This window comes from Narcine bancroftii, chromosome 5, assembly GCF_036971445.1.
Source record: "Narcine bancroftii isolate sNarBan1 chromosome 5, sNarBan1.hap1, whole genome shotgun sequence".
In the NCBI taxonomy this organism is placed as follows: Eukaryota; Metazoa; Chordata; class Chondrichthyes; order Torpediniformes; family Narcinidae; genus Narcine; species Narcine bancroftii.
In genome coordinates, this window is record NC_091473.1 from 251763480 (window position 1) to 251782246 (window position 18767).

Consider the following 18767-nt stretch of genomic DNA (forward strand, 5'->3'; position numbering starts at 1 on the left):
CGGTGACACCTTGAATCTGGCCGCACTGTAAACACATCCGGTTGTGGCCGATGTGCAGCGGTTCAAGGTGCGCCAGCATCCTACTTCTGAGGTGGTCGATGCGGGGTGATGCGAGGGACGACCTCGCAGTGGAAACACCGCGGGTGACTCACTGGAAGTCGCGATTTTTCACCCGCGGTTTTCAATTGCTCATCCGACTTCCTGGTCACCTCGCATCACTCTGCATCACCTCGCATTCCTCGCATCACCGCGTAATCAAGCGCTCGGTAGAAACAGTTCAGGTAGTCCAAAAATGCGCGGTGATGCGAGCGACAAAAAATCGCGGTGATGCGAGGTGTCCTTAGTATAAACACAGCTATTGTAAAACTACATCCTGCACTCTTAGACTTCTGTAACACCACACTCTGGTCTTCCGTTTTATCACTGAATGACCTGCTATGCACAAGTTTAGATTGTCTTGCCTGTATAGCACACAACACAAAGTTTTCCCACTCTATTTTGGTACACGTGACAATAAACAATCCAATGACTTGGGTGAACACTTGGTACCCCATTTCACCCTCCCCCCCCCCCTCCAAAAGGTAAGATCACCAGCCATCTATTTCTACAAAGATCAAGGTTGCCTTGCCTTCAAGATTAAGAAGTTTAATCTGAGTGGATGAGCAACTAGTACCATTCTCCCCAAATTGCTGAAGTTTAGGATTAGCAAACACTTAAGATTTGTAAAATTTCTAAAATGATATAGCAACTGAGTGGGTGTTGTGTTTGGAAAGTATCAGGTTCAATGTGCTCAGAGACACATCTGGATACAAGTGTTACAATTAAAGGTAACTATTGAATATGAGGGAGAAAAACAGAGGAAGATGTCAAAGGATACTTAATTACTCTACGACAAAATATCTATATAGATATTCACATTGGACTCAGATACCAGTGGCCACCCATCTTCTACACAGGGGTGTCAAACTCAAATTCACAGAGGGCCAAAATTAAAAACTTGGACTAAGTCATGGGCCAAATTAAATATTTATCGAAAATTTTTAACAACATCTGTATGTTTTCTCTTCTTTCAACATATGTAATGTTAAACTTTTTCTTATTAAAATAAATGTTTAATAATAGTTTTGGTTAAACTCTTTCCAGAAGAAGCATTAACAAATGAGAAATAAAATATTCAATCAATAATATTTCTCTATAGCCTTTAAGCTCCTTTTAAATGTATTTTTTTTTCCACAAGCCAACAAGTCAAAAAAATAACAACTTGCTTCAATGAAAATCCAATCTTTCAACGATGAACAGTCCAAAGTGAACCAAAGAAAATATGAATCCAAGCTTCGCTTGCTCCACTGTGATTTACTCTGATGCACCTGGGTCTAAACCATCTCTTCTTCGATGCAAGTTCATCAAACTCTGGGGTCAGAGTTTGCCTCCCACCCCTGTCTTGAAAGGTCCTGTTTTCTGTCTTTTGTTTGGCCATTTTTCATAAGGGGTTTATTCCAGGTGAGTTCGGCGACAGGTCGCAGATGCTAAAGAGAGGAGGTGGGGGTGATTAGCGAGCTGACGCCAACGCAAAGCATTCTGGGATCTGTAGTATTAGCTGTGCATGCGCTATACTGGCGCGGCGGCCAGCGGGCCAGCTCTAATACATGTTTGATATGATCTTGCGGGCCAAATATAATTATATCACGGCCTGAGTTTGACATGTGTGCAGTACAAGATGGTATCGGGCACAAGGGACTCTGATATCAATGGCTGCTTACTCCATCATGCTCTCCCGAACATGTACACACTCCACAGACAGGAACTTTCAAATATACTTCCGATTCCCTGTACCAATGGGGGCTGCGACTCTCTGTAAGCAATGATCTAATGCAGTACTATGGCTCAACTCGGTGTAGAGCACTCCTTACCTGCGACTCCTCCAGAGATGCGCACAGTGGCAACCCGGCGTAGAGCAATGAACTAAGAGGTAGAGGGAGAGAAAAATGTGGTGTGCATAGATGTTCATACTGGTCTAAGCTGGGCTTCTGTCCAATGATAACTTAACTGGGCCAACGGTGAGGTGAGCACTAATGGGTGGCCAGAATCCAACCTTGATTAGCAGGTGATGCGACTTCTGAATAGGTTTCAGACAGGGAGGTCACATGATCCTCTGCAATCTACAATGTTCCAGACAGGAAGGCCATGTGTTCCTTCACAATCCACGTATAACAGTGGGCCATGGGTAAAACACAGGATTCCGTTGACACCGTGGTTAAGTGAAAAAACACAATGATAGAGAAACTCAGCAGGTCAAACAGTGCTTTTAGATAGCATAGATGAAGATACATCACCAATGTTTCGGGCTGGAGCCCTTCATCAAGTGGGCCACATCAGACATGTTCCAATTGGCCTCGGTGATTGTGTGGGCTGGGCCAAGACGCAACACAGATTGAACTGGGGTTGTAAATGCAGAGAAACTCAGTAGGCCAAAGAGCGTACTCTATATTGCAAAGATAAAGATGTATAACTAATGTTTTGGGCTTGATCCCTTCATCATGGTATACTCAAAATCTAGACAGGCACCTGCAGACTTTCGGGTTTTACTTTTGTAAATCCAGAGTCTGTGGAGATAAATGCAGGTAAACAGGAGACTATGATTCGAAGTGCATGGGTCACAAGACTGCACGCATGAACCTCGATTTAGGAGAAGGTGTGATGAATCTCATTTGAATTCCCTCAATTAAACAAAATAAATTCATCCACAGGCTTCTAAGGCAAAAACTGATGTTTAGTTGAGGGCTTAAGATCGGGCCTTTGCACGATGAATACACCAAATGACCATTCACAAAATAACTAATAGCCAACCAAGGCAGGGTAAAGTTTTAAAACTATTGACTGGGTCTGGAACAAAGCTCTTACATCAAAGCTAGTGGGTTCCTGAATTCCCATCTGCTTTACTGAGGTAACCAAGAAAAAAAGGATTAAAGCTCCCAGAATTTAAAAAATATTATTGGGCAACTCAAATGAAATTCGTCACCTCCCTCTTTGACAGAGGGGACAAGACGTCTTGGGTAAAATTGGAACTGCGCAAGTTGGAAGAAAATAGCAGAAAGTTTTATACATAAATGGAATTCTAAATTACTATCTGATCCTAAGGAACTCCCCTTACTAAAACATATTATTACAATCCGGAATAGTCAAATTGGTGTTTTCGGGGGTGGGGGGGGGGGTGGGGGGGCTCTCACCCAAATCACCCAGGCTCAAAATAAATGAATTCCATTAACAATTGATAATAACATTCCAGAAATCAGGTCCCAGAGTGGGATCAAATATATTGAGAATTGTATGAGCAGGGACAATTTATGACATTAGAACAAATCAGGAATAAATTTGGAGTTTTAAATACATCCTTTTTCTGCTGTCTTCAGTTAAGATCTTATTTAAGTGATATATTAGATCCAGCACTGGCCTTTCCGCAATAAACTGAAATAGAGACTCTGGTTCGAAAGGGGATCATAAAGAAATTTATCTAAAAAATATATTTCTTACTTCAGGCAGAAGCCCCTAAACAAGGCGATAAGTCAAGAGAGATAGGAATCAGATTTAGGTATAGAAATTGATCTATTTTTTGGTCTGACCTATGTCACAAGAGCATGAGCAATACGATTAATGTAATATAATTTTCTGCCCTTGCTCTGCAAAATGTAAATAAATTGAAATCAGAATTATCCAATTTATGTTTTCGATGCAGTCAAGATATAGGGAATCTCCTGGAACAAATTACTGGAATTCAATACTCTCAGGTGCCAAAATTATTTTTTGGGGAGAAATTAGCAGATACAAGACCTAAAATGAGGCTGTTGAAAAAACAATTGAAATTTGTTAAAAACTAGTTTTCCTGGTGGCCAGGAAATGCATAGCTATTACTTGGAAATCTGATTCCCAATGGAGTCTGACCCGCTGGAAGTCAGAAATGCACAGTTGTGTTCCCCTGGAGAAGATTACTTACAGTCTCAGAAATTGTTACAACAATTCTTTAAAGAATATGGGACCCATATTTAAGATAAATGGGGGTTTAACCTTTGATGATCCCCCCTCCAGCCTCCAATACCACCATCTCCAGTATCCCTAGTGATGTCTATGTCAAGACATTTATCCCTGAAGGGAGGAAGGAAGCTCTGGATGAATCAAGTAATGTTTTATCTGTATGTAATTAATCTTTTGGAAAACCGATGATTTGTTACATATGATGTATGTAAATTTAAATTTAAATTTTTCCTTTGGGGGAGGAGGGTCTTTCTCTTTTTTCTCCAGTTTCCTATTTTTAAACGATCAGCACAGTGTGTAATTTTGTAATAAAAAACAGTGCAGCACTTGATCATTGTGGATCATTATGTTGATTCTTCCTCCTTTGTACAACAACATGTAACTCAGTTTTGGTATTTGATTGTATATATCTGTGATATTTCTTTGATTCTGTTTGTTTTGTAACTCCATGTTAATTGAAAAATCCTTAATTTAAAAAAGAAAAAGAGATTCATGTACCCAAACCTTGTTGATTCTCAAAAGCCAAAGCTCCTGGGTGCTTAAGAATAGGCAATAAATGCTGGCCTTGCTAGTGTCAATCACAGCTATGAATAAATAAAACATTGCTTGCATAAGTACCCAAGCCATTGTAATTTAAACAGATTCAGATTTCAAATGGATCCTTCAGAATGCATACATAACACATACAACCCTGAGATTCTTTTTCCTTCAGGTGAGGCAGAATGACCATTTATTGGTAGTGTAAAAACTGCATACACAATGTACATGTGTAAACAAATATAGAAAAGTGAACAGATAATGAATGTAAACGAACTGACTGTGCAATACAGAGAGAATTTAAAAAAAATAATGAAGTTCACAATTCACAAGTCAGAGTCCTTAAACGAGTCCCTGATGGAGTTTGTGGTTGAGTAGTCTGAGGGTGGAGGGGTAGCAGCTGTTCCTGAACCTGGTGCTGCGAGTCCTGTGGTGATCAAGTAATTAAATGCAATTTTCAATGGCGGCACAGTCCCACAGCAGGTAGTGCTGATGAATACAGCTCAAGTGATGTGGACTGGGTCCTGACGTTTGGAGTTTGCACATTCTCCCCATGACCACATGGGTTTCCCCAGTGCCCTTCCACGTCCCCAGGATGCATGGCCTGATAGGCAAACTGACGATTGGAAGAAAGATGCAACTTCTGCATGTCATTTTCGAAGTAAGCAGAGTGAAAGCGGACATATTCAAACACCACGTGCACCTGTGGAGTGGAAAACATGCCTTACAAAGATGGCCATCCTATTTAAAGGATAAACTCGAATTCAATTACTTCAACAGCTGCTTAGAAAGATCCATGCAAGATAGCTGTGCATCTTATTTCATTCTGCTAGCAATAAACCAAGGAAGCAGGAGTTGGATGTCAGCATCGGAGGGGCTGCTTGCAGACCCATTGACAAGGACTGTGACTGACAACTAGTGCACAATCTACTTCATGGCATCTGCAGTTGATATCTACACAAAACTAATTGGCCATTAGGTGTTTGGTGTTACTTTAAATTTAAAGCCTTGACACCAACACACAAGCTCTGATGTTCAAGATCTCAACAGATTAAGATTAGCCCATTCAGCTCCTAGAGTCGCTTTCATTGTTTAATGAGATCATAACTCATAGGTACAAGCTCTACAGAACTCAGCAAAGGTTCCTTCTGAGTATTGGTGTCAACAACTCTTAGTATTCTTCCATCCAAAGCAATTCTTAGCCAGTCTGTGAAGTTTTGGAATTGATGGACTTCTTGACTTCAATGTACTGTGAAACCCCTGGTATCCAGCACCCATGGGGATTGGTAGATGCTGGACGTGAATTTTCTGGTTGCTTGTGATGAACGAACTAACGGAGAGGCACACCAACTTTAAACCTGCATTTTTTACATTTTGTGCCATTTCTTTTGCTGGTTGCTTGAGGCTGCTGGTTGCTTGAGGCTGCTGGTTGCTTGACACAGATAACAGGGGTTTTACTGCAGTACAATTACTTTTCTAACCAAGCTGATTAGTACCCATTGGTTGGCATGACATGGGTTGGGTGAATGGCATGTTTTCATGATGTATGTCTCCAGGATCGCATGGTAACTATCACACTGCTGTTTGCAAAACCTCGTTGAGCACAAATGAGCTCCTGTGATGTCCTGCAAGGCCAACAATGACCAGGTTTTAAAATGTCATCTCAGTGGTCATGTAGAGATTTCAAATGATCTGAAGAATAAAGGAAAGGCACTACAAAAATGCATTGCCTTTTAAAAAAAAATGTTCATTTCAACACTTTCCAGTCACACATCAGAATTTTTTACCATGGAAAGACTTTGCTAAGTTGTGGATCTCCAATCTAAATTCTTTGGAATGAGTGGAAATCAGTGCTGTTTTTGCTGACTCAAAGTTTGTTCATTCATGTTTTACAAGTGAGTCATTACTGAAAGACTAAAACTTAAATAAGTTGCATTACATTTAGTCATTAGATTCCCCAACATTTAATGAAATGCTGGAGAACACTCTGGTAGAATCTGTGGGGAAGCTTTGTTGACAGGTCCTCGACCTGAAACGCCAACTGTCTCTCTCCACGGGTGTTGCTCAACCTTGAGTATTTCCAGAATTTGGTTTTATTTCAGATTTTAAGCAGCTGTAGTATTTTTTGTGATTTCCAAGGAGCGACACCATTTGAAATGTGGAATTCTGTTGTTTGTACATGATGACCAAAATCTACTACATAAGTTACATTAAAGCAGATTTTTAAAAAAAATAAAAGTTGTGGGATTGAAGTTACAGTTAAACTGGAGTACAATGAGAAGGAAGAAATAAAACAGGTCAGTGCAGAGACTATTACAATTCCTTGAACTCAAGTATCCCTCTCTGGAGAGAAGAAGTGATAGAAAGTATGAGCGGCAGCACTTCTGAAAGTCAAAACTAGATGGAATTGCCATGGGAGGGAGCAGAGACTCGAAGAGCTGAATGGCCTTCTGCGCAACGAGATAGGAAATTCAATTTCCATTGCACTTTAGTGTTTCTGCTGTACGTACATGTCTCACAGGTCTGCCACTGAAAGCAATTCTAGTTAAGGGCACCTATTGATATGAACACAAATGTGGTCTTGGATGTTATTTTACTTGAAATTAAACTAACATGGGGGAGGCAGACCAAGGAGGTATTGCAATTGACAAATCTAAGGTAATAACAGCACATGCTTAGCAGAGAAACTGAGGGGCAGCAGGATGTTTGCCCACATCATCCAGGCTAACCTTCCATTGCATTTTTGAGGAAACATCACCTCTTGTGTGAACGAGGCTCCTCCTGCCCTCTCAGATGCATGTAAAAGAACCTGTGGCATGATCTCAAAGAGACAACGAGTTCTCGTAAATATCCTGGCGAAAATGTACACAAGTGTGAATAAAACAAATGGTTTGGATCCTTTGTCTTATTGCGGTCCATGGAAGCTTGCTGAATTGTTAAAATTCTCCTATGATGCATAGAAACCAAGCGATGAAAATACTTAATTCAGTTCAGCTGTTCCACACCTTCTGCCACTCCTCTTCATTCAGGTATCTACCAGTTTCTTGACAAAGGGCTCAGGCCCAAAATGTTGATTGCCTTTTACTTTCTGTGTGACCAGAGTTTCTCCAGCATTTTTGTGCATTACACAAGACCCTGGCATCTGCAAATTTTCTTGTTTATCATTGTTCAGTGATGAACAGTGAACCAAGTTTGGATTCTGATGTAAAAAAAACCAAAAGTCTGACGACACCATGATTGAAGTAAAAATAATGCTGGAGAAACTCAGCAGGTCAAACAGTGTTCTTTATTTACTGTAGCAAAGATACATAACCAACGTTTCGGGCTTGAGCCAAATGTAGGCAGGTGCTTGAATAAAATGGTGAGTCTGCCTACATTTTGCTCATATCTTGGTACAAGGGCTCAGGCCCGAAACATTGATTATGCATCTTTATCTGCGCTATATAAAATACAGTACACTGCTTGACCTCCTTAAACACAGTGTGTAGTTTTGGTCTCCTAATTGGAGGACAGACATTCTTGCTGTTGAGGGGATGGAGTGAAGGTTCATCAGACTGATTCCTAGGATGGCAGGATAGATGTATAAAGACCTTAATTAGGGTAAAAGCAAAATGTAGAAAGTCACCTGAATAAAATGTTAGGCCTGCCTATATTTTACTCATACCTTGAAGGGTTCAAGCCCAAAACGCTGGTGAGGTATCTTTATCTTTGCTTTATAAAGTTCACTGTTTGACCTGCTGAGTTTCTCCAGCCTCGTGTTTTTACTTGGACATTCTGATGCAGGGAGGAGATCCAAACCTTTAAGACCACCATTTTGGGCAAGAGGTCCACGACATACAAGTATACCTCACTGAGAATCTCTCAATGTTGTATTGTGGTGCAGATTTGAGAGTATGGGTGCACAAAGAAGGAAGGAAGGAAGGAATGCCAAACAAATCAACTAGAAACCAAGTAGCAGCTCCTCAGCACAGCAACAGCTGATAGTTCAATCATAACTTGCCTGTAACACAACACCAAATGTCATAAGGAACACACAGCTGGGAGACAGAGTTATATCCTGGAGGTGGGTGTGGAGGGGAGGGGACAGAAGGAGCTGCATGTTTGTAAATCCCAAACACACTTTCCAAGGAGGTGGAGGAGGGCACGGCTAACAGCCCCCATCTTGACAGCAACTGCATCATTGTGTGGGATGGTAGCTGCAAAACATCGCACCAGAAATCAGACGATCATCAGATCTTCCAAAAATCACTGGAATCTCCTTTTCCTCTAATGACAAAATTTACTGAGATTGTTGCTTAAATAGGGCTCAAAGAATTATTGAGAGCGTTTTCAGGTTGAGTCACCTGGGACTGTATTCACTGGAATTTAGAAGAATGAGAAGGGATCATAGAAACGAACTGAATTATGAAAGGCATCGATAGAGATAGGTAAATCGTTTCCATTGAAGGGGGAGACCAGAACTAGGAGACATAACCTCAAGATTCAGGGTAACAGATTTAGGTCAGAGATGAGAAGGAACTGCTTTTACCAGAGGGTAGTGAATTAGTGAAATTCTTTGCCCTTAGAAGCAGTGGGGACGACCTCAGTAAACAAATTTAAGACAAGGTTAGATAGATTTTTATGAAGTAGAGGATTAAGGGAAATGGGGAAAAAGGAAGAAGATCCAAATGCAGAGTGAAAAGGAAAACGTTTCATTATACAGCACAAAGGATTGAGCTCGAGAATCAGGAGAAATACCAGAGAGATGAACACAGAAGGTGGAGACAGTAAAAGGAAAGATTGCGATAATTAAGAGGAACTGAAGTAATTACATGATGGATTTATTGAAGAATTATTTTTTTTGTCTGGCAACCATTTATGAAAAAAAAAAAATCAGAAAAACAACAAATGTTTCAACTAGTACATACTCTGCAAAATTCAAATCATCTGAGCAAACTCCGAGAATCTGTTGAACTTTCTCAGCTTGGTGATCAGTTCGTAAAAACAGAATAGAGATTTGGAGGGAATGTGGAACAGTGTGTTGCACAGTCTAGATGTAAAGGTAAAAGATAAAGGTTCCATTATTGTCATATAATACTACATTTAGAATGTAATGTAGATGAAATTGTCTATCGTAAGGAAGAGAGAGTCGCCACTTTGTCCAGCCCCCCCTCACAGAAACCTTGTGTTCCTAGTAGTCTCCCCTCCAAGTACTGACCAGTCCTGAGACTGCTTAGCTTTTGAGATCAGACCATCCCAGGCAAATTCAGGCTGTAGGATGAATAAAAACACTTCCAGATCAGAATGCAGCCCCATGGATGGATAACATTTCTTCAGGAGTGCAATTACGTCAAATATTTTCAATGACCAGCATTCAAATGAAAAAACATCCAGGTTAAATGGGCTGGATTTAAAAAAAAATACAGAACTGACAATCAACAATATTAATAACAAACAATGGTGTTGATGCAGTCCTGGTAAAGTCAATGAGCTCCTGCACTAGAACTTGGTACATCAAGACGTCACTACTGTGGAGGGAGGGGGTCCTTTAAATTTCAGCAATAATTCCTCAAAGTCTCAGGAAACATACAAATTCTGACTTGGGTCAATTCTTATGAGGTCGTTTCTAATATTACAAGTTTTGTTATCAAGCTGTTCTTTAAAAAAATCTTCCTTCATCCACAGCCTTTTAAAATGGTTATTTTCCAGTTAAATCTTAATTTATTTTTTAAAATCTATTTATCTATTTTACATGCAGAAATTTTATTTTGCTCCAGTGCCTTTCTGGGATAAAACATTTCACCTTTTCATAACTTCTCGTTCACTCTCTCACTGGGCTGGAATGCGTCTGAGAACGTTGGTGGCTCCCAATGGAACTGCTAGCTCTCAGCTGTTAGAACGGGAGTCAATCCTGAACTTTCCCTGCCAAAGTGTGGCAGCTACTGACAACATATTTGGAAGCCTGCCACATACTGCAGATAAGGAGGAAAATCTAGAGTTTGGGGGGGAAAAAAAAACATTGCAGATGTTGGAAATCTGAAATAAAACAAGAAAACAGTGGGAACACTTAACAGGTCAGTCAGCACACATGGAGAGTAACAGGTCTGATGAATTGCATCTTCATTTTATTTGGAATTACTCTTCCTTTCCCCCCCCCCCCCTCTCTTTCCAGCAAAAATAAAGCAAACATGCAAAATAAAATTGCTGGAGGAACTCAGCAGGCTGAGTACCATCAGTGGAAGGAAAAGAACGATTGACGACACGGGTCGGAACTTACAACTTTACAGATTCAATACCAATCTTGCATCAGGTGTCTTGTTAAAGTTATTTCCCCTTCCGATCAATAAATCTGTGCTGACAATAAATAGCAATCCTGGTGAATTGAGACATTCCTTCATTCGGCTTTAACAAATCCACCCTTGGCTTTCTATCTGCTCATCCCTCCCATTCATTTGAGGGATACATTGGTCAGTGTTACGACAAGGAGAACCTAGTAGACCGTGGTAAACAAGCAAATCAGTATGGAATGAGGAGGCAGTCTTGGGTCTCTGATCAGAGTTAGAACCTTGTGAAAGACAGGGTAACCAGAATAGGTGCTGTTATGTGTTACTCCTAATAAAAGGGGAATACAGAAAATAAGTGGATTTCAAAATGGAAATCACTTCACTTTCCGACTGCTCTTTTGAAAGTAAAGAGTGCAGCCTTATTGTGGAAGAAAATTCTGACTCTTAAAAAGAAATGAAGAAAATTTAACCTCCTGGAAAGACAGGACTTGTATCATCCTATTCACAGGAGATACAGCATGTGGCTTTTAAATAAGTAAGACCACCTCCCACTTAAGCCCAGAAGAATATATATGAAAGACAGGTCATCCATAGACTCTTGAGTTGAAAGAGTTCTGAAGATTTGATGTTTAAAAGCACTTTATAATTATTTCTGAACTGAAAATTTAAGTCCTTCAAGCAAGACCAATATGAAGCTGAAGTTTTAAAAATTAACTTTTTAAGAGTTTAGATTTGTGCATTGAGGGGTTAACTTTAGAGTTTGTTAGAGTTTAAGCTAGTGATAAGTAAATATCATGTTAATATAGTTTAATAAAATCGATTATTTTGAATTTACCATTGTCTGGTGAAATTTCCATTGTTGTTCCTTTGTTAATGCTAATAAAGTTTCTCTAGTCCCTAACAAAATTAAGAGGGTGTTAGTTCGTGGCATACACCAGTGCCAAATCTCTCTGACAGGTATTATAATTGTCCATTTACATAAATAATGTGAAAGCACAAACTAGTTGGAGACTGCAGAGCCCACGGCAAGTAACTCATCCCAGCTCCTGAAAGCCTTATGGACAAGCCTTGTGACTGTAGACAAAGGAGTCTGTTTGACTGACATCTTCCCCACCACTCTAACCATTCACTCCCTCTATTACTGGCAACTAATGATTATACCGTCTACAACAGTTACTCCTCTAAGCTAATCCTGCAGCTCCTCTCAAACTAGCATCCTCAATTACATTCCCAACGTGGTTCAGCAGGTTGATTCTGGAAGTGAAGCTAGCGCACAACAACCGGGTCCACCAAAGGGAGTCTCATTCAGCTGCATCTTAAATCTATACCCCCAGGCACCAGTCCATTCATACAGTGCCCTCAGTAAGGTTTGGGACAAAGACATTCATTTCCTTTATTTGCCCCTGTGCTCCACAGTTATAAATTTATAAATCAAACAATTCACATGTGAATAAAGTTCACATTCCAGATTTTATTCAAGGTTATTTATATACATTTTGGTTTGACCATCTAGAAATTATAGCACTTTTTATACATGGTAGCCTCATTTAAGGGCATCAAAATGATTGGGACATTAGGCTTCACAGGTGTTTGAGAGTACTCAGGTATGTTTAATTGCTTCATTGATGCAGGCATAAGCAAGCTGGTTTTCATGAACAGAAATACAGAGGCTACACTCCCAGATGCAAACCATGGGAAAGGTGGCATGCTTTGGATCTTGGGCAGTTCCTTTACAACTCCACACATTGCTCTTGACATCCCTCTGATACAGGTTAAATCTTGTCTCACCTGTCCACAGTACTTTTTTCCAGAATTCTGCAGACCCTTTTAAAAGCTTCTTGGCAAACTAATCTGGCATCCTTTCTGCAGTAACTAGTGGATTGCATCTGGCAGTGTGGCCTCTGTATTTCTTTTCTGTGATCAGTAGTCTTTGTCATATCCACACCTGACTTCTGAAGAGTGTTTCTGCTCTGTCAGACATGTGTTTGAGGATTTTTCTTCATTATGATGAGAATTCTTTTGTCAACACTAGTCCTTTTGCAATTACTGAGACAAGATTGGTAGGTTAATTGGTCACATGGGTGTAATTGGGCAGCATGGGCTTGTGGGCCAGAAAGGCCTGTATCTGTGCTACCTCTAAATTTAAAAATGTACACCCATATTGGCAAAGATAACAGTAGTGGTGTGCTTTAGGAAGTGTCGACCTCTACACAAGATATCAAGTGGAAGCACATTCTCCTTGCTTGGGTAAGGATTGAAAATTTCAGTGTTATTCCAAGAACATGGAGTTCTTTCTGGACAAGGTTCATTCCTCATTGAACCAACTTCCACAAGAAGTGTTCATGTCCCCATGGATGTCACAATTGACATAATGCATTTGGAATTTATAATGATTGCATTAAATCTGAAAGCAGCAAGACATGCTCAAGAAGTAATTGATGGGCCCATTTCAATAGAATCTTTGGAACAACAAAGATTATGGGAAGTCACATTTGAAACAATGAATGGATAGGACAATGTGAAGAGAAAATGGCTTCCACTTGAGGATTATATCAGTAGGAATGAGTCGTAAATGTCAGCCTTGCCATCCCATCCATCCTTTCATATTTATGATCTATTTCATTCATGGCCTATTGCACCATGTTAATTTTTACTACTGTAGTTGGTGCATCTTAAATACTCATTTAGCTGCAGCAGGAAAAAAATTCAATGCATCAGTACATTGTTCTTTTTAAATCTGGTTTCCTTCATGTTCTTGCACTCATGCAAAAAAAGTCATCAACACATCATTACTTTGACCCTGTATAGCCCACGGCCCTTTCACACTGGGCTAATTGGCACGCAGGCGTCAGATGACCCCAGGGATGATACACCCTACCTCGGCAGTCCATCCCCAGAGAGATCTGACATCTGCGCGCCGATTCACGAGCATTCACACTGGCATGTTAACCAGTGACAGAGAATAAGATTCAAGGGACAAGAGAACAGGAGAGTTTTGATCCAGATCTCTGGTTCTGTCTGTATGGAGTTTCCACATTCCCCTCATGGGCTTGCAAGTAGTCAGTGTGATCAGCCCTCTCCCTACCTATGTCCTCATGAGCTTCCTCCAAGTAGTCAGGTATCCTCCCACATCCTGAAGTTGTGCATTAAGTGGATTAATCAACTGTTATAAAACACTCCAAATCAGTGGGTGGGAGGTAGAATAAGGGTTGGGGGGTGGAATTTTGAAGGGAATGTAGAGAGAATTAAATGGTCAGTGCAGATTCAGAGGGCTGAAGGGTCTGTCTCTGTGATGCAAAACTACATTAAAAAAAAAGCAAACTGATTGGACTTGCTGTTCAGCGATGGTTAATCTCGGTCTACAGTTGAAATGGTCTGCTTCCACGTTGCAACCTCACTGCATTGCTGCTTGCAATGGGGATTTATAGACACATACTGCTAACTGCTGAATGCCCTTTCATGAGGGACAGAGACAAATTGAAGAGAGACAATTAAATTTTATTTATTTTAAATCCTGTTACCTTGAAAAACATTTTTGATTGAGATGGCTCAAATGGTAGCTGGAGATTCAGACAGTTTGGGCCATATTCAGAAAGAGTTGAGTGAAACACAGAAGTCTGCAGATGCTGTGATTGTAGTAAAAGCACATCGAAATGCTAGAGGAACTCTGCCAGTCCCACCAGATCCTACAGCTACCTCAACTACACCTCTTCCTACCCCTGTCCATTCCATTCTCTCAATTCCTCTGCCTCCATCACATCTGCACCCAGGATGAGGACTTCCATGCCAGACCATCAGAGATGTCCCTCTTCAAACAACATGGCTCTCCCTCTACCCCCATCAACTTGGTGCTCACCTGCATACCCTCCATTACCCGCACATCTGCTCTGGCCCCCTTCTCCCCAATGTGCAGCAAGGGCAAGATCCCTCAGGTCCTCACCTCCCACCCCACCAGCCTACGCATCTAACACATCCTCCTCTACCATTTCTGTCACCTACTACATGATCACACCACTAGACATGTATTTCCCCTACTCCCCTCTCTACCTTCCACAGGGACCACTCTTTCCATGACTCCCTTGTCCACTCCTCCCTCCCCACAAATCACCCCCTTGGGGCCTACCCTGGTGACCGCAAGAAATACTCCACCTGCATCCACACTTCCTCTTTCACCACCATTAAGGGCCAAAACAGTCTTTCTAGTGAAGCAACATCTTACTTGTGAATTTGCAAGGGTCATCAACTGAATCTGGTGCTCCCATAGTGGCTTCCTCTACATCTGAGAGACTGGACGCAGAATGGGAGATCACTTTGTTGAGCACCTTGGCTCTGCCTGCTGCAACAGTGTGGATCTCCCAGTGACCACCCATTTCAATTCCCCATTCCCTTCCTGACATGTCTATAATCTCATGCACTGCCAGACTGAGACCACTCGTAAATTGGAGGAACAAAACCTCATCTTCCATCTGAGCACCCTCCATCTGGATGGCATTAATATCGACTTCTCCGGCTTTCGTTAAACCCCTCCACTTCATCTTCACCATCAACTCCCCCCCCCCCCCCACCCCGTTGCCTTTCCCTATCTATCTCTCCAATCACACAAACATGATAAATTCTTACCTGTCCTTTATAGTCACTTAAAATCTTTTGTTGGTCTGGATTCCTCCCCCATTGTTTGAATTCTGAGACTGAGATTTCCTGCTTCTGGCTTATTTTCTTTATTCTTTGAAGAATGGCTCAGGCCAGAAACATCAGCAATATATCTTGTATATATCTTTGCTTCCTAAAGATGCTGAAAAGACTGGCCGAGTTCCTCCAGCATTTTGGTGTGTTTTTACTCAGAAGGAGATAGGTATATCCTAACTACCCTGACTTCAACACACAAAACACCAAAACTAGATCAAACTGGATTTATTAAGAAAAGACGAACAACTGACAATGTCTGTAAGTTCATTAACTTAATCCATGCAGTACAAGGAAATAAGACGCCAACAGTGGCTGTTGCTTTAGACCCAGAGAAAGCCTTTGACAGGGTAGAATGGAATTATTTATTCAAAGTATTACAGAGGTTCAACCTACCAGAGAAATATATTAATTGGAATAAAGCATTATATAAGGGTCCAATGGCAAGGGAGGGGGGGTGGGAAGGAGGGGGGAAAAAGGGGAGAAAATGACACTGTGTATATTCAAGAGGGAAATGTTTGTGTGTATTTTAGTGTGAAAAATAAAAAAATTAAAAAACCACACAAAACACCAGAGGTCATCTAAGATTTTATGGTTGCTTCATAATTGAGAAAGCAAGAAATCGCCCCCCCCCCCCCCCCACCCCCATTTGTGCAAGACAGTTGTGGGTTCAAATACTACTCTGGGGACCTGTGGGGAGAAAGAGGTGGGGGGGGGGGAAGATAAGGGGGTGTTATCCCCATCTCCTGGCTAATACTTGCCCATCAGCCAGCATCAGTGGAGCAGAAGAAACTGATTTGCACTCCCATACACCTGCGCAAATCCATCATCTTCAGCACATGGCTGGGTGAATGAAGTAACCTATGTTGCTCTCCATTTGGAGTTGTACAACCACTTGGTCTTTGGGACTGTGCTCTTCCTCACCCCTCCCCCCCCCATCCAATTTGTTAGCCAACTCTGTTCTCCTTCCCTCCCTTCCCCTCGGACCTCTTTCCTCCAGCTTTTCACTCCATTCACAGCGCCATCTCTCCTCCTCTGCTTGTTGCTGCAACCTCCCTCCCTTCTTTATTCACCTATTACCTTTTGCCTTTGGCACAAGCTGCTCCCCCTATCACTCCCCCCCCCCCCTCTCCATTTTGTTTGGGCACTCGCTGACATCTTTTCATTCCTTGACTAAGGGCTCAAGCCTGAAATGTTGGTTCTATATCTTTATCTTGGCTATGTAAAGTCACTGTGTGACCTGCTGAATTTCTTCAGCGTTGTGTTTTTACTTCAACCATGGAGTTTGCAGACTTTGGTGTTTGACTTCAGCCTTCTTATTGGGTAGTGCCAGTGTTACACAGGGAATCATGACCCCAGTCCCAAGTCAGGCAGGAACAGAACCTCCAGGCCCCTGCACTGGAGTTGTACCAAGCTTGGAGACCTATTTTGGGCAGCAATCCATTTAAAGGTAAAGGACTTTGGCTCAAAAAATTGACATTTCTTTTTGTCCCTCCTGATGCTCCTTGACCCAAGACTTCCAGCAGATTGCATCAGACTTCAGATTCGAGCATCTGCCATCTCCGGGGAATCTAGCAAATTATTTATGCCTATTTAAATTTTGTAGTGCTTTAATGTTTTAGTTTTTTTTCATGAATTACTTGCATCCACTTTAAATGTTCCCAAACCTCAGACATTGAAAAGCTATTAGAAACCTCAGCTTTGATGAGGCAAGGTTCCAACCTTGCCTTGCATTCTGGGAGTAGGATCCTGGCAATGCACTCAAAGCACAGAAAAGCTGGAGAAACTCTGGCGGTCTTTCAGCATCCTTGTGAAGTAAAGATATATTACTGACATTTCAGACCTGAGCCCTTCCTCGACAGACATCTGAATCAAGGCTGCACTGCCCAAAAATCAGCAAGCCTCTCAAAAAGTCAGTGGGATCAGCCCTCTCCTTGCCCATTCCCCCATGAGGCAAGAACCAGGGACAAGCCAAAACTGGATTTGGTTCAGCACCCTCTCTGAAGCACCTGTCACATCAGGCACATCACACCAGTGGCTGCACTTAATAATGAACTTCACAAGTGACAAAGCACTTTGGAACATGTGGAGATTGTGAGAAACAATGCAGGTTGCACAATTTCTTAATGGAACCACCGCTCACACCCATAGCACAATTCAATGATGTGCAAAATTAGGATGGTATAAACCCTACACAGGACTGCAATCACCCACAGTTAACGAGACTGAATTATCTCAGAACCTGAAGTAAATTATTATATCGCCCAAATAGTTTTAACCTGACAGCAGGCTATCCAAATCTAACAGTCAATGAGTAATTTTGTTTGGGGCTTAATCACTTTATAGAAGTAGAAGCTTCCCCATTTTACTCAATACAGCTTAAACAAAGAATGCATCATTTTTTGGGAAGGGGAAGGGGGGGGGAATGGGGGAAAAAGATGGGTATTGTTACTGGTGGGTCAAATTGATTCAGGAGCTAAAGATTTTTTTTAAAACTGAGGAGATATTTCATTTGCTTTTAGAAGGACATTTACATTAAATCCAAAGACCTATTTTCCTCTCTGACAGCAAGCCGCAGTTTCACTCAAGCGACACCAACAGAACAGTTCTATTTATCGTCATGTGGGATCAGATTTGCCACTCCTGCTCAGAGGCGGCCTCGAGCTTTTGGTGGACATGGATTTCATAACAAGCAATCACTAAACGTCAGAGTTGCTGGCCACAGTCAGCAGAGTTTGGGAACTGTTCCATCTCTGTTCCTGGTGTCAGCTGGGTAGCAATCTCATCCAAGTTGTTGGCTCAGGCCCAACTCCAGAGGCTTCAGCATGATTAGTCTCAGATGAGGCTCCAGAGCTGAAAGAGGGAGATGCCCCGAAGTGCCAAAACAAGGCAAGGCCAATCTTCTCGGGTGGACAGAAAAGACCCCAGGACACTCAGACCTATCCCCGACAACATTTGAGCTTTAATCACAAAATAAAATTCAAGCTAGGAGCACAAATTCGATGCCACGTTTGTCATATTACAATAGTGACTACACTATGCCATACGGGTACCTTATTTTAATTTAGAGATACATTATGGTAACAGGCCCTTCCAGCCCATGAGCCTGTGCCATCCAAATACACCAACATGACCAATTAACCTATTAACTCCGAAAGTCTATGGAATGTGGGAGGAAACAGGAGCACCCAGAGGAAAGTGATGCAAACTCAGGAAGAATGTACCTTACAGACAACGCCGGATTGATTGCAAATT

General features: G+C 41.5%; 1 protein-coding gene across 4 annotated transcripts in view; it reads right to left on the minus strand.

Annotated features, from left to right (window-relative positions):
- The window catches only part of LOC138765195 (solute carrier family 41 member 1-like), a 52894-nt gene that overhangs the window by 26553 nt on the left and 7574 nt on the right, over positions 1 to 18767 (minus strand). The gene's annotated exons all lie outside the window — the stretch shown is intronic.